The sequence below is a fragment of the Pleurodeles waltl genome, chromosome 3_1 (genome assembly GCF_031143425.1).
Source record: "Pleurodeles waltl isolate 20211129_DDA chromosome 3_1, aPleWal1.hap1.20221129, whole genome shotgun sequence".
Taxonomy (NCBI): domain Eukaryota; kingdom Metazoa; phylum Chordata; class Amphibia; order Caudata; family Salamandridae; genus Pleurodeles; species Pleurodeles waltl.
This window is the reverse complement of record NC_090440.1, coordinates 452,747,814-452,763,800: the sequence shown is the minus strand read 5'-3', so window position 1 is coordinate 452,763,800 and position 15,987 is coordinate 452,747,814.

Below are 15,987 nucleotides of genomic sequence, written 5' to 3'. Positions count from 1 at the left end.
TGCGGGCCATTAGGGTGGTCAGGGTCCGGCAGGCCCCCATACAGGTTGGGAGGACATTCCCAGCTGACACCCATGAGCTTCAAGGTCCAGTGCCTCGAATCCTCTCACCTCTTCCGATAATGGAAGCTGCACTGGTGATAGACCCCCTGTGTCCACACATTCCGGGTGATGGCTTTCCAAATGGATTGCTTTTGATGGACATTGACCTGTATGGATACAATAGATCAATACACAGATTATAACATCAAGTTTTTGGTGAACCATAGAGCTGACCATACAGGGGGAGCACTTCTTCGACTAGTAGCTCCAGCTCCTCTGGAGAGATGGCAGGGCCCTCACACCTCCTTGGCTTGACATGATTGCTGCCCGAGGTGGCAACAGCAGCTATATTGGAGGAGGTGTTGATAGGCGCAGTGCCAGAAGGCAAGTGATTTATTTTTCAAACAACAACGTACATGTATGCAATGTACGCAGTCATCAACTTAGGTGAACACAGCCATTGGCCCTCTACCATCACAATCACCAAACTGAGCCTATGGCTGTATCCATCGTGGATGAAACCACCCATCGCTCGGTCAACTGTCCCCAGCGGCGGCATGTTCTGAATGTCCAATTTGCAAGGTCGGCATCCGCCATTTTAGTCATTGCAAGTAGAGTATGGTGACTCTTAAGTGCATCACAACCATTCCAAATGTGGTCCAACATATTTACATAAGGACCACTCCATTGCCAAGTGATTCTAATGACACAATTCATCTGTGTAGTGTATTACTGAACATAAAGTCAAAATGTGTGCGGTGTATTGTACGCCGCGGTTGCCGGTTTTTGACCTTAAATATCTGAAATTTAAATTATTCTACACAATTAACATGTGGATAATGTTTTATTTATTCTGAACCTGGTATGTGTTGTCATATTACTTTTGGGGGACTCTTCACTTATGTTACAAAGGACATTTAGGCCAAGATTGATAACCTGTTTTTAATTCACACATTGACCTCCATTGTACCACCCAATTTCAAGACCTTCAGACCATGGAAAAAAGGGATGCAATCAAGAAGTTTTGTTTGAATAGGCAAACAATACAGGATTTATGTAATCAGTTGGAGCCTTATCTCTGTCTCAAAAAACACTAATCCTACATGTAACCCACCAATTGTGAAACTTAATGGCAGTATTGCATTTTCTGGCCACATGTTCCTTTCAATACACTGTGGCTATATCTGTGGTATGTTCCAACCAATGTTCAGGACTAACATTGACCATTGTGTAAACCATTCCTGACATGGGCACTAGGCCTACCCACATAAGTGAGGTACCATTTTTATCGGGGGACTTGGGTGAATGCTGGGTGGAAGGACATTTGTGGCTCCTCTCAGATTCCAGAACATTCTATCACCGAAATGTGAGGAAAAGGTATTTTTTTGCCAAATCTTGAGGTTTGCAAAGGATTGTGGGTAACAGAAGCTAGTGAGAGCGCCACAAGTTACTCCATCCTGGATTCCCCAACGTGTCTAGTTTTCAAAACTCCACAGGTTTGGTAGGTGTTCCTATGTGCTGGCTGAGCTAGAGACCAAAATCCACAGGTAGGCACTCTCCAAAAAACATCAGTTTTCAATGTAAAAATGTGATGTGTCCATGTTGAATTTTGGGGTGTTTCCTGTCTCAGGCACTAGGCCTATCAACACAAGTGAGGTACCATTTTTATCAGGAGACATGGGGAAATGCTGGTTGGATGGAAATTTGTGGATCCTCTCAAATTCCAGAACTTTCCATCACCAAAATGTTTTTTTGTCAAACATTGAAGGATAACAGGATTTGGTGAGAGCCACACAAGTCACTCCATTCTGAATTCCCTTAGGTGTCTAGTTTTATAAAATGCATAGGTTTGCTAGGTTTCCCAAGGTACCAGCTGAGTTAGAGGCCAAAATCCACAGCTAGGCACGTTGCAAAAAACAGGTCAGTTTTCTTTGGGAAATGTAATGTGTCCACATTGGGTTTTGTACACTAAAGGGGTACTATTTACTATTCCCACTCCAATCTAAAACATGTAAAGCATTTAGGGGAATGTTTTGGATAATAAATTTGTCACATCACTATTACCAGTCCAATCTAAATAAATTTTGTGAAGGTGTTGAACAATAAAGATAACACATTATGGGCCTCTTTATTACTTTGGCAGTCCTGTAATCACCGTGTTGGCGGTCCGACCGCCAATAAGCTGATGGAGAAGACCGCTAAATTATGACTATGGCAGCGGTGCATCCAGAAGACTGCCAAAGCACTGCCGGCACTGCAGGCAGGACAGATCACCATAGTCGAATGGAGGCTCAAACAGTCTGGCGGAGACCTTGGGGGTCATTCTGACCTTGGTGGTAAAATCCGCCAGGGCCAACGACCGCGGGAGCACCGCCAACAGGCTGGCGGTGCTCCCTTGGGCATTCTGACTGCTGCGGTACAGCCGCGGTCAGAAACGGAAAACCGGCGGTGTACCGCCGGTTTTCCGCTGCCCTGGGGAATCCTCCATGGCGGCGCATCTTGCTGCGCCGCCATGGGGATTCCGACCCCCATACCGCCATCCTGTTCCTGGCGGTTTTGGCCGCCAGGCACAGGATGGCGGTATGGGGTGTCGTGGGGCCCCTGGGCCCCACCAAGATTTTCAGTGTCTGCCATGCAGCTGCACCCGTCGCACCCCTTCCACTCCGCCGGCTCCATTCGGAGCCGGCATCCTCATGGAAGGGTGTTTCCCGCTGGGCTGGCGAGCGGCCTTCTGGCGGTCGCCCGCCAGCCCAGCGGGAAACCCAGAATACCCGCGGCGGTCTTTTGAATCATCATGGAACACCAAGTGGAAACAAACAGCATAAAAGAAAACACTAACCTTTAGAAAGCAATAAATATCCGGAACCGCCATGGAACCACAACTAGACGTCATCCCGCTGCTCCTGCTTGCCAAAGATTGGGTTTAGTTGGTCTGATATGTGGATTGGAAAAGGATTGATCCAGGTAGTGTATGACATTATACTGGTGGTGTCTGAGTGCCATGCCCAGGCTGTCTGGACAGTGTGATGGCAATGTTCTATAGCACACAATGGTGGTCATTCTGACCCTGGCGGTCTTTGACCGCCAGGGCGGAGGACCGCGGGAGCACCGCCAACAGGCCGGCGGTGCTCCAATGGGGATTCCGACCGCGGCGGTAAAGCCGCGGTCGGACCGGCACCACTGGCGGGGTCCCGCCAGTGTACCGCGGCCCCATTGAATCCTCCGCAGCGGCGCAGCTTGCTGCACCGCCGCGGGGATTCCGACCACCCCTACCGCCATCCAGATCCCGGCGGTCGGACCGCCGAGATCCGGATGGCGGTAGGGGGGGTCGCGGGGCCCCTGGGGGCCCCTGCAGTGCCCATGCCACTGGCATGGGCATTGCAGGGGCCCCCGTAAGAGGGCCCCTACATGTATTTCACTGTCTGCTGCGCAGACAGTGAAATACGCGACGGGTGCAACTGCACCCGTCGCACAGCTTCCACTCCGCCGGCTCAATTCCGAGCCGGCTTCATCGTGGAAGCCTCTTTCCCGCTGGGCTGGCTGGCGGTCTGAAGGCGACCGCCCGCCAGCCCAGCGGGAAAGTCAGAATTACCGCCGCGGTCTTTCGACCGCGGAACGGTAACCTGACGGCGGGACTTTGGCGGGCGGCCTCCGCCGCCCGCCAAGGTCAGAATGAGGGCCAATGTTTGCCAATGTATATGGGACCATTGCTGTCATGTGTGTGCTCTTGTGTCTACGACACATGTCTGCCTATGCAATCCATTCCCTCAACCTTCTCATTGGTTTGATTATGATGATAACTTACTTTTATGTAGCTGTCACTGCGTATCCTCATTGCAGGCCTCTGTGCATGTGTGTCCAGACTGACATAGGTGAGTAGCATGCCTACAGATTCCTGACTGTTAGACCTGACAGCCTTAGGGTGGTCACCCCTAACTTTTTGCCTGCCTCCCTCCACTTTTTAGATATTGTTTTTGCTGGTTTTAAGACTCTGCGCACTTTACCACTGCTAACCAGTGCTAACGTGCATATGTTCTCTCCCTTTAAACATGATAACATTGGATCATTCCCAATTGGACTATTTAATTTACTTATAAGCCCCTAGTAGAGTGCTCTATATGTGCCCAGGGCCTGTAGATTAAATGCTACTAGTGGGCCTGCAGCACTGATTGTGCCACCCACTTAAGTAGGCCATTAACCTTGTCTCAGGCCTCCCATTGCAAGGCCTGTGTGTAGTTTCACTGCCAATTCAACTTGTCATTTAAAAAAACTTGCCAAGCCTTAAACTCCCCTGTTTCTACATATAAGACACCCCTAAGGTATGCCCTAGGTAACCCATAGGGCAGGGTGCTGTTTAGGCAAAAGGCAGGACATGTACCCGTGTAGTTTACATGTCCTGGTAGTGTAAAACTCCTAAATTCATTTTTACACTGCTGTGAGGCCTGCTCCCTTCATAGGCTAACGCTGGGGCTGCAGTCATACATTGTTTGAATGGTAGTTGCTGATCTGAAAGGAGTAGGAAGGTCATATTTAGTATGGCCAGAATGGTGATACAAAATCCTGCTGACTGGTGAAGTTGGAATTAATATTACTATTTCAGAAATGCCACTTTTAGAAAGTGAGCATTTCTCTGCACTTAAATCTTTCTGTGCCTTACAATCCACCTCTGGCTGGGTTTAGTTGACAGCTCCCTTGTGCATTCACTCAGACATACCCCAAACACAGGATACTCAGCCTCACTTGCATACATCTGCATTTTGAATGGGTCTTCCTGGGCTGGGAGGGTGGAGGGCCTGACACTTGCATGTCAAAGGACAGTAGCCTGCCCTCACACAAAGGACTGCCGTACCCCCTACTGGGCCCCTGGCAGACAGGATTGCACTGAAAGGGCACCCTGTGCACTTTTAAGCCACTCTTTGAAGTCTCCCCCACTTCAAAGGCACATTTGGGTATTTAAACAGGGCCTCTGCCCCTACCAACTCAGACACTTCTGAACAAGATAGCACTGGGAAGAAACTCTGAACCAGAACCAGCCCTGCTGCCTTGCTGCCCTCTGGCGCTGCTGAGAAGTGCTCTCCAAGGGCTTGGATTGAGCTTCCCTCCTTTTTTCTGAAGTCTCAGGGCCAAAAGGACTTCATCCTTCCAAAGAACTTCTTGTGTGGCAAAAATTGACACACATCCTGCTGGAATCGATGCACAGCCTGCATCGTAGTCATAAAATCACCACACGGCGAACCAGAACAATGCACCCTGGCTCCCCGAGTGGAGATCAACGCGGCGTCAGCATTCCAACTGGAATTTCGACGCACGGCCCACTGGATCAATGCATAGCCAACCCGGAATGATGCAGCCTGATTTCCTGCAAGAAGAATCAATGCAACGTCTGCTGTGCGACAGAGATTTCCTAGCATCACCCCCCGGATGGCACCCACCGGATGGCAGCCACCTGTGACTTAATCCTGCACGCCCAGGAGTTTTCCGCATAGCCCCCGGGGTGTCCAAATACCCCGCAAACTGAAGAGGATCCAAGTCTGCGCTCCAGAAATCGATGCAAGGCCCTTGCTGCGTGGAAAATATTGACGCATCATCTGTGTGCGCCCGGAGAAACCGACACATACCTCCCAGTTTTCTATGCATCTCCTCCTCCTCTGCGGTCCCTTGTGGATAATTTAGATGCAAACCAGGTACTTTGTGCTGGCAAGAGACACTTATTGCTTTTAAGAAATTAATACTCTTTTTATCAGTTCCTAAAAGTGATATTTCAATGTGCACTTATCAAATCTTGATAGTGTTGACTTTATTTTATCCAGAAAAATATTCTATATTTTTCTAAACCTGTGTGGTGTATTTTTGTGGTGTTTATACTGTGTCATTGAATGATTTATTGCACAAATACTTTACACATTGCCTTCTAAGTTAAGCCTGACTGTTCAGTGCCAAGCTGCCAGAGGGTGGCAACAGGATAATTTGGACTGTGTGTGACTTACCCTGACTAGAGAGAGGGTCCTTGCTTGGAGGGGGGTTAACCTGACTGCCAACCAAAGACCCCATTTCAAACAAATAGAATATGACCAAATTAGAGTCATTAAAATAGAAATGAAAGTTTAACAAAATAATTAACTTGCACAACAAATTAAATACTACAAAAAAACATAATAATATAACCATAGCAATGACATTATGTGCAAAAATTGTTTAGAAAACAATATTGTTTACAACAATAACAAAAACACCATTCATAACCAGGAGGTCTCTGCTGCTTTTTAAAAGTGGAAATGACAGTCAGGAAAATGTGAGCCAAATATGGAATGACTGCCTAGAGAACTCTGTTTCAATGTGCCTCATCTTGTACTGTGAAAAACAACTGTACAGAGGTGACTCTGAGGAGGCAGCCTTTATTTATAAGATAACTGTAATTAAAAAGATGCTGCACCTAAAGTCACACACAATACCACTTCAGGAATTGTTACAAAGAAAGATTGTGAAAAGCATATTAAAGCAATGCAAACCCAGAAGGGGACTAGCCTAAAACCTTTACAGTTGAGTTCATCGGCAATCACAAAGCTTTAGTTTGAACAGTTGTGTAAGTAAAGAAGGACAAAACACAACTTTCTGACCTCAGAGACACCTTATGGTGCTAATGTGACTATAACACAAAACCATAAACAGAAATTTAGAAAACTAGAACCAATGATGTTTTCTTTTATGTAGCACACAATACTATTTTTAAGTGCAGTAAACAGTGGTTGTTAGAATTAATGGCAATCAATTTACTAACCTCAGCAGGATGAAAAGCAAGGTTCATCTCAGGGAGAAATGTTGCTGAAATTGAGCTTCCAATGTTTCCAGCTAGCTGACTATAGGCCTTATTTTGAGTATTCTGCCTACAAAGTGAGGTTGTTCTGAAAATGAGGCAAAGAGACTGCCTTCCTGGGGAAGTAACACTCTCTTGGGGCCCGCCAAATGTAACTAATACAGTGTTTACTAATCATTGTATTTTTTTATACAATGATAAAGATAAGATTAGATTCCATGCCTCCTGGTGCTTGTCTAAAAGGTACACATCAGGAGGACGATTACTGACTACTAGAAATATCTAGAGATATGTGGAGGTACTGGGTGGCTGGCATTTCTTTTTATATGGTATCTCCACACATACCTACCTGTTATGAGTTACACCCCACACAATAGGGAATAACTTTATTTTATTTAAAAGGAATTACACATGAAATCCCCATTTTCCACCTTCTTACCTGCTATCACTCATGTGTCTCTGCTGGGGTGAGTTGTAGCTGCCGCCAGTGGTGTTGGTGGGATTTTGGTGTTCTTATTCCCTGGTCTCTGCTCGAAGCCCAGAACTATGATATCTACATACGGCAGGGTGGTAATTCATATGCAGGCATGTTGCTGTGGGTGAAGGTTAGGAGGTTGCGTGGCAGGACAACCTGTAAACCCAAGGAATTGTCCATGTCCCAGGGCTGTATTTGATTAGGATGAGGAGAAAAGGACAGGTGCACCACCGTGGATTTGAAAGAAGGCTGCTTGGAGCATGGGCATTTCGTTCTGTGGTGCTGCAGGGGGTTTAGGTGGTGATGCACTAACAACTACATTTTAAGCAATCCTGTGGCATACAGATCAGGGGATACACATGGAAAAGGAGATTTTTAGGTCTTTCCTATGGGTCCTGAAGCAGTAGACGGTCAACATCTCTGTGGATAATGTTTTTTGAACTGACATCTCGATAAGAGGACATAAAATATAAAATAGTACTACATAAGGACTACTTCATGTAATCCAAATGCCTTTGGGAATACACCCCATTGTCTGGTCATATGTAATAATCTTTATAGCATAAGTCTTCTTCAACCACATTTTATCACGCCTATCTCTGTCCTCTCTACTCTCCTTGTTATAATAACACAATGTGATTACCTTCATGAAGATAGTTTACTTGCACAGTGACACATGTTTGTACATTTATTAAACAGTAGTGCTCAATTTATTTTCAACTCATCCTTAAGGTTGAGAATGAAAAAATTAGGGCCAGTGGCATGGGAGGAGAGCAATATTCATCCCCACTTAGTATGTACTATAATATTTTTATGCCTGTTTTAGCAAAATGCATCTAAATTGCTGCATTCCGTATTTGCAAGCAAACTTAACTTTAAAAGTATACTTCTTGTTGCCATTATATTCCCAATGATACAATTAGCTCCTCCCAGATCCAGGGGCCGAGACCTGAGCAACACTGCTGGAACCATTATACAAAGCAGATATGCAAGCTTCATGTAATTGTTGATCCCACTTCTTGTGATGTAATCTTTTAAATCCTTCACAGTTTAATCAATACCACTGGCCAAATATGCTTTTAAATACACGGTCTGCTTCTAAAGTTTCCTCCTCTTCTGTCTTTCCTCTCAAGTCTACCCACACCTAGTGTTTTATTTTGTGGCTTCTTAAGGCATGATCTGTTTATGGGCTTCACTATGAAGCAGTTCCTTTGAACAAGCAGTCAGTGAGTGCTAGCCTGTGTTTATCTTCATCAGAAAATCCAGAACTCTCTGACTCTTTCCCTCAGCAGGTGCTCAGTAGTGGCATGGGGAAAAAGAGTCCCTGTGTGCAACTGCAGAAGTGGTGGCAGCTTCACCAGTCCTCCTTTTATTGTAGATCCCAACTTCTGACATCCGGAGCATGTGCAGCTTGAGTGATGAGTGGTGCGTGGTGCAAATATAGTGGTTGACAAGGATGCCAGAGAAGATTTGCTCTATGTAAGTTTCCCAACTGTGCATGTACTATACTATACTACCTTGTTTCTCTAATCCAGATCAGAAAACTGAAGTCGAGAAGCTTAGCCTGCTGTGCCAGCCAACTACAGCCATTTGGTGCCCAAAAGGAGAGACCTTCCCTTCCGCCCAGTACCTCCTACAAAGCTGAAGCAACATCCCAGGCCTGGCAAGAACATTCACGAGTATTCAGCCAGCCAGCTTGTCAGTTGAGGTCACTGTTGCAGTGATATCATTACTGCTGCCTGCAGTGACCTTCACCAACAAGAAGGGTTTTCAGGGCATGTACTTGAAGACTTCCGAAGGATCAAGCGGCCTTGTTTCCCAAAGTTGCCATGGTCACTGTGCTTGCAGACAATGATAGAAAATAAGTAGTTAAAGAGTTGCATACACAGCACAGCATCTTTTTTGATCTGAAGTACACACAAGAAAGATCTCTAGGGAACAGTAAATCAACGTGGCATTTGGCTGGGCAGTCCCTTTGCATTATAGCTACCAGTGCTCATCTCCAACACTTACCCTGACTTTAAATGTATTGGATGAAGAAAGGGTGCTGGTTCAGCCTTTGGAATCTTGGGCATTCCATAATTTTCAAGTGCCTTTCCTTCCCCATATCTCTCCCACAATCCAAGTTACACTTTTATTAGGTGAGCATTTCATTTGGGCCATTAACTATCAACGGCAATCACTGTTTTTGGATATTAGTTTCATTATGTAACATGCAAGCCCATATATAATAATTGACAAAACATTTTCTATACATTGGGAATACAGAGCAGAAAATGCTTGTTAGCAAACCAGAAACATCAATGCTCTGTCTTTGGGACTGATTATGACTTGATTATGGCCTTATTATGAGTCTGGCCATCAGACTGCCAAAGCCACAGGGATGAGGCCATCATCAAGCCGATGGCCTCACCCTCTGTCGTATCACGATGTTTCCACCAGGTTGACTGGTGGCGGAAATGTTATATTACAACGTATCTGCCAGTGAGCACGTTAGAAACAGTGCAGGGTCATTGGCCTCAGCTCCCTCAGGGATACAAGGCCAATGCCTTCGCACACCACCATCTGTCTGCAGAGGGTGCTGGCGGAGGGAGGGCATTGCACTGCCCACGACATGGTCATGTGCAGTGCAGAAGCCCCTCTGGCCCCCAGCACTGGCTTTCCACCAAGCTTTTCATGTTAGGGACTACCACCATGAAAAGGCTGGAGGAAAGTGAAGTTGTGCTCATGACTTTGACCACCACCAACCCGTCAGTATCCGTGATCCCAGCGGTGGCAGCGGTTTCCTGGTGGCCCAACTGCCAGGTTCATGATCTAGTTGTCGGACCACCGGGAGTGCTGCAGTCTAACCGCCACCACGTGTTTGGCAGTCTCTGTACCGCCAAACTCATAATCAAGCTCTTAGCCTGTGCTACTTGTTGAATGAGCCAATAACACTGTGATGTTACTCTGTCTGGAGACCGAATCCATTTCCATAATCACCATAAATGCATTTTATGAAAATAATATATTATCTGGAATAAAAGTGAACATTTTAAATCTTTGTGTTTGACTTCTGATTGCTGTTATCCGCTTGGATAGTTCATGTGAAATTACTACAAAGTCGTTTTTCAAATTGGAAAGGGGTGATGTCCATTTAATTGTTGCCTTTGGCACGGTTATCTACGAAAACGACGTGAAGATCAACGAAGTTCAATACTTGGGTTTCCCAATAAATATCCCATGTTGACTTTAATCTCCCCATACAAATGTCTATTCCCCCTTTCGTCTGTAGGCACATACAAAGTATTTGAACAACTTCTTTAAACCTTATTTGGGGTCGTGAAACAGGACAGAAGCGTTTGCGGTTCGGATCAGTGAGAGTAAAATCATCTAGTACCATTGTGGTATAACACCTCATGTCCAAACCAAAATGCAAACACAATGTTTGTCTCAAACAAGGCACACATTACATTAATAATTTTTGTAGTCAAGAAGTCACACAATTTCATCGATATTCGTTATCTCACATTGTAGGTGTGAATGGAAATGTGTGCAACAGTTTAATGTAGGAATGCAGTTAACCTAAGAGACTGCCGATTCAAGAGCTGTTCCCTCACACAATAGCCAGTACACAATCTTTGTGAAAGATTCAATGAGATTAAATGCTAAAGCAAATATTTCTCACATAAAACATGAAAACAAAGCAAAGCAAAAATACTCCAAAATATTCAACTCATGATTATTTTTACATTTTATTTTCAGAAGTGACCTACAAAAAAGGTCAAGACACGATTGATCAATAGATGGAGAATTTAAAATAACACTGATGATTGTGATGTAATAAAGATTACACATACTGTCAAGAAATATTTACGGTATTTTTGTCCATCTAATTCATATTTTATGTACATTTATGTATTTATAGATGTACAAAAGTTTTTTCTAATTCAAAATTGGGTTGCCTTTAGTGTGCAGCAGCTCTTGGTTAATTTGGTGCACCATCAACAAAACCACCAAAAACTCTCAATACAATAAAAAACTGATGCAAAATAGTGACCTTTGGTAATTACATAAAACTTTTTCCCCATTGATAATGAGCATTACTATTAACATTTTCTTGAGGGTATGATATGAGGCATCTATATTAGTCACACATTTTGGGAGAGACAAAAATAAGGTATAAGTTCCAACACTGGCATCTATGTTAGTTGCACTTAATTTGTGAGAGACAAAAATAACATAAAACTTACAACAACTGATTGTGGGAATGGTTGTTGGTAACTAAACACTCCGGTTTGTAGTTGATTGACTATTATGCATAATACCAGTATGTAAAATATGAAACACACCTCTACTAGATGAACATGACCCAAACAAATGTGTAATAACATTCACAATCATATTTTAGAATATTGAACAAGTTCTATATTTGTAAACACTGTGGGCCTCATTACAAGGTTAGCGGTCAGGTCGCCAGACCACATTGTTGGCAGTCCTGAAAAGATCACCATGTTGGTGGTCTTACAGACCACCCTATTACTATTCATACAGGCAGGGCCACCAACCACCTACAAAGAAATGCAGACCGGCAGTGGTGCGGAGGGCTAGAAATAGGCAATTTGACCTCCAGCCTTGACAGCCCAGCGACCAACCACTGCCCGTATTACAAGTCCAAAGTCATAGTGGCGGGCGCTCATTTAAGTCAGCCAATGGCAGTCCAAACCACAGTCGTCTGCGGTCACCAAAGTACTGCACAACTGCACATTGGATGGATTTAAAAACAACACTGCTGACAAACATTACCACACTCAACACACCTGCAAAGGACATTATAAAATACACCCCTTCACAGATCAGAATCCTTTGCATTTTCTCAGAAAGACCAAGCAAGACAGATCACATAAAAAATATATAAAATAGGCACCCCTTCAATTTTTCATACAACACATACCACACCCAGCACACACTTTTCCTAGTCAAGCACTTTTGCACTATTCCACTTCAATAAGACACTGTCACCTGTTATTGTTTTTTTTACCACCATGTCACCTATGATATCCATGTCATCCACGTTTTGCTGATGAAAAATTAAGAGCTTTGGTGGGTGAAATTATAAGAGAGACACAATTGTTTGGAGCACATGTCCAGCACACTTCTCTCAGTAGGAAAATGGAAATGTGGGACAGGATCGTTGACAGAGTGAATGCTGTAGGCGCCACCCTGAACACAAGGGAGGACATCAGGAAGAGGTGGAACGACCTCAGGGGAAAGGTCCATTTCAATATCTCCAGACTCCAGGCACCAGCTGAAGACCAAGAATACTGGCGGTGGCACCCCCACTCCTCCCTTACATCTTACGTCCTGGGAGGAAAAGGTCTTGGTCATCTTGCATCCTGATGGCTTGACAGGAATTCCTGAGAGAGTGGAATCTGGTAAGTCACAACAATAAAAATGTCACCAAAAACACATGTCATGCATGCTCACAGCTCACCTTCTTCAACCTCTACTATCACCCACTCACCAGTCCAGTATATACCTGTCCAAAGACCCCTGCCTGGCAACTCACAATTGTAGTAGACTCACCTGGGGGAACAATACCTGTGCATAGTGTGTGTAGTATAGGGACTGACAGGGCTACAACTGCCGGCAGGCACTGTTAAATTGACTCCTTACACCAGCACAGTGTTCTCTACTCCTGTTTGTGAACTCACCATTGAAGTGCAAACACCTGAGAGGGTAACATTTGTATAGTGCTGGTAGTACAGGGACTGACAGGACTGTAACTCCCAGCAGGCACTGTTCCTCCAACTTCAACCACCAGAGCAGTGTTCTTTCCTCAATTGACACCTGTGTCTGAACTCCCTATTGAAGTTTACTCAATTGGGAGGAAATCATATCTATAGTACAGGGATTAAATGACTGCAACTCACATGGCCACAGAGAATTTTCAGTTGTAAGGCAGGCGATGCATCAAATTTCCACTCGGGAAGTCAGGCTGTGTTGTTCTGGTTCAGCTGTGCACTGATTTCTCAGTCACAAGCCAGGCAGCTCCTCTTGACAGGTTGCAGGTTCAGGTGCAGAAGTGTATGAGTATACCCAAAAAGGCCTTTGAAGAGGGGGAGACTTCAAAGAGTGGTTTTGAAGTGCACACGTTCCCCTTTCAGTACAGGTCTGTCTGCCAGGGTCCCACTTGGGGGTTTGGCAATCCATTGTGTGAGGGCAGGCCACTGGCATTTGAAATATAAGTGTCAGGCCCACCACCCTTCCAGCCCTGGAAGACCCATTCAGTATGCAGATGACTGCAGGTGTTACTGAGTGTCCTGTGTTTGTGGTTGTCTGGGTGAAATGCACAAGAAAGCTATCAACCAGCCCAGCCCAGACATTGATCGGAGACTGGCTGCAAGGTACAGATGGTTTTTAAGTGCAGAGAAATGCTCACTTTCTAAAAGTGCCATTTCTAAAATTGTAATATAAAATCCAATCTCAGCAATAAGCAGGATTTTCTATTATGATTCTGGGTGTTAGAAATGGGGTCTATGGTTGGCAGGCATGTCACCACCTGTCTAAGCAAGGAACCTCACTCTAGTCAGGGTAAGTCACACACAATCCAAATTATCCTGTGCCCACCCTCTGGTAGCTCGGCACTGAGCAGTCAGGCTTAACCTAGAAGGCAATGTGTAAAGTATTTGTGCAATAAATCATGCAATAACACAGTAGTACACCACACCATGTTTAGAAAAATATATAATATTTATCTGGTAAACTGCAGGTCAAAACGATTAAGATGCAATAAGTATATGTTGAGATATCACTGTAAAAATGATATAGTGTCTTTAGTCTCTTAAAAGCAATAAGTGTCTCTTGCAAGCACAAAGTACCTGGTTTGCGTTCAAAATCTCCGCAAGGAACCGCAGAGGAGGAGATGAATGGAAAACAGGGAGGTATGCGCTGATTTCTCAGGCCGCACACAGCGATGCGTTGTTTATTTTTCATGCAGGGAAGGCTTTGCGTCGATTTCCGGCGCTCGGTCTTGGATCGTCTTCGGGTTGCGGGTTTTCGGATGCCGCAGTGACAATGCGTGGGTTTCAGGCACTGACAGGACGAAGTCACAGGGGCTGGGTCGATTCGCTGGGTGTTGCTTGGGAATTTCTACCGCACGGCAGGCGCTGCATCGATTCCTCTTTGGAAGTTGGGGTGCGTTGTTCTGGCTCAGTTGTGCATCGATCCATTGGGCCGTGCGTCCAATTTCCAGTTGCTACGCTGGCACTGCGTCGATCTTCTCATTGCGAAGTTGGGCTGCGTCATTCCGGTTCGGCATGCGGTGAATTTTTAATCCGCGATGCAGGCTGTGCATCGTTTCTGGCAGGATGTGTGTCGATTTTTGCAGCACAAGGAGCCCTTCTTGTAGAGATGAAGTCTTTTTGGTCCTGGGGCTCCAGGGAAAAGGAGGCAAGCTCTATCCAAGCCCTTGAGATCACTTCCCAGCACAGCCAGAGAGCAGCAAGGCAGCAGGGCAACAGCAAGGCAGCAGTCCTTCTCAGAAAGCAGTCAGGTGAGTCCTTTGGGCAGCCAGGCAGTTCTTCTTGGTAATTTGCAGGTTCTGGTTCAGGTCCTCTTCTCCAGGAAGTGTCAAAGTTGGTAGGAGCAGAGGCCCTGGTTAAATACCCAAATGGGCCTTTGAAGTGGGGGAGGCTTCAAAGAGTGGCTTAAAAGTGCACAAGGTCCCCGTTCAGTTCAATCCTGTCTGTCAGTCCTTTGTGCAAGGGCAGGCTATTTTCCTTTGACATGTAAGTGTCAGGCCCTCCACCCTCCCAGTCCAGGAAGACCCATTTAAAATGTAGATGTATGCAAGTGAGGCTGAGCATCCAGTGTTTGGGGTTTGTCTGAGTGAATGCACAAGGGAGCTGTCAACTGAACCCACCCAGCTGTGGATTCTAAGGCAGGGAAGGATTTAAGTGAGGAGAAATGGTCACTTTCTAAAAGTGGCATTTATAAAATAGATATACTAAATCCAACTTCACCAGTCAGCAGAATTTTGTATTACCATTCTGGCCATAATAAATATGACATTCCTACTCCTTTCAGATCATCAGCTACCACTCAATCAATATATGAGGGTAGCCCCAATGTTAGCCTATGAAAGGAGCGGGCCTCACAGCAGTGTAAAAACGAGTTTAGGAGTTTTACACTACCAGGACATGTAGACTACACAGGTATATGTCCTGCCTTTTAATTTCACAGCACCCTGCCCTATGGGTTACCTAGGGCATACCGTAGGGGTGACTTATATGAAGAAAACAGGAGTTTAAGGCTTGGCAAGTACTTTTAAATGTCAAGTCGAATTGGCAGTGAAACTGCACACACAGGCCTTGCAATGGCAGGCCTGAAACATATTTAAGGAGCTGCTTAAGTGGGTGGCACAATCAGTGCTGCAGGCCAACTAGTAGCTTTTAATCTACAGGTCCTGGGCACATATAATGCACTTTACTAGGGACTTATAAGTAAATTAAATGATCAAATTTGGTATGATCCAATGTTATCATGTTTAAAGGAAGAGAGCATGTGCACTTTAGCTCTGGTTAGCACTGGTAAAGCGTGCAGAGTCTTAAAACCAGCAAAAACAGTATCCAAAAAGTGGAGGGAGGCAGGCAAAAAGTTAGGGGTGACCACCCTAAGG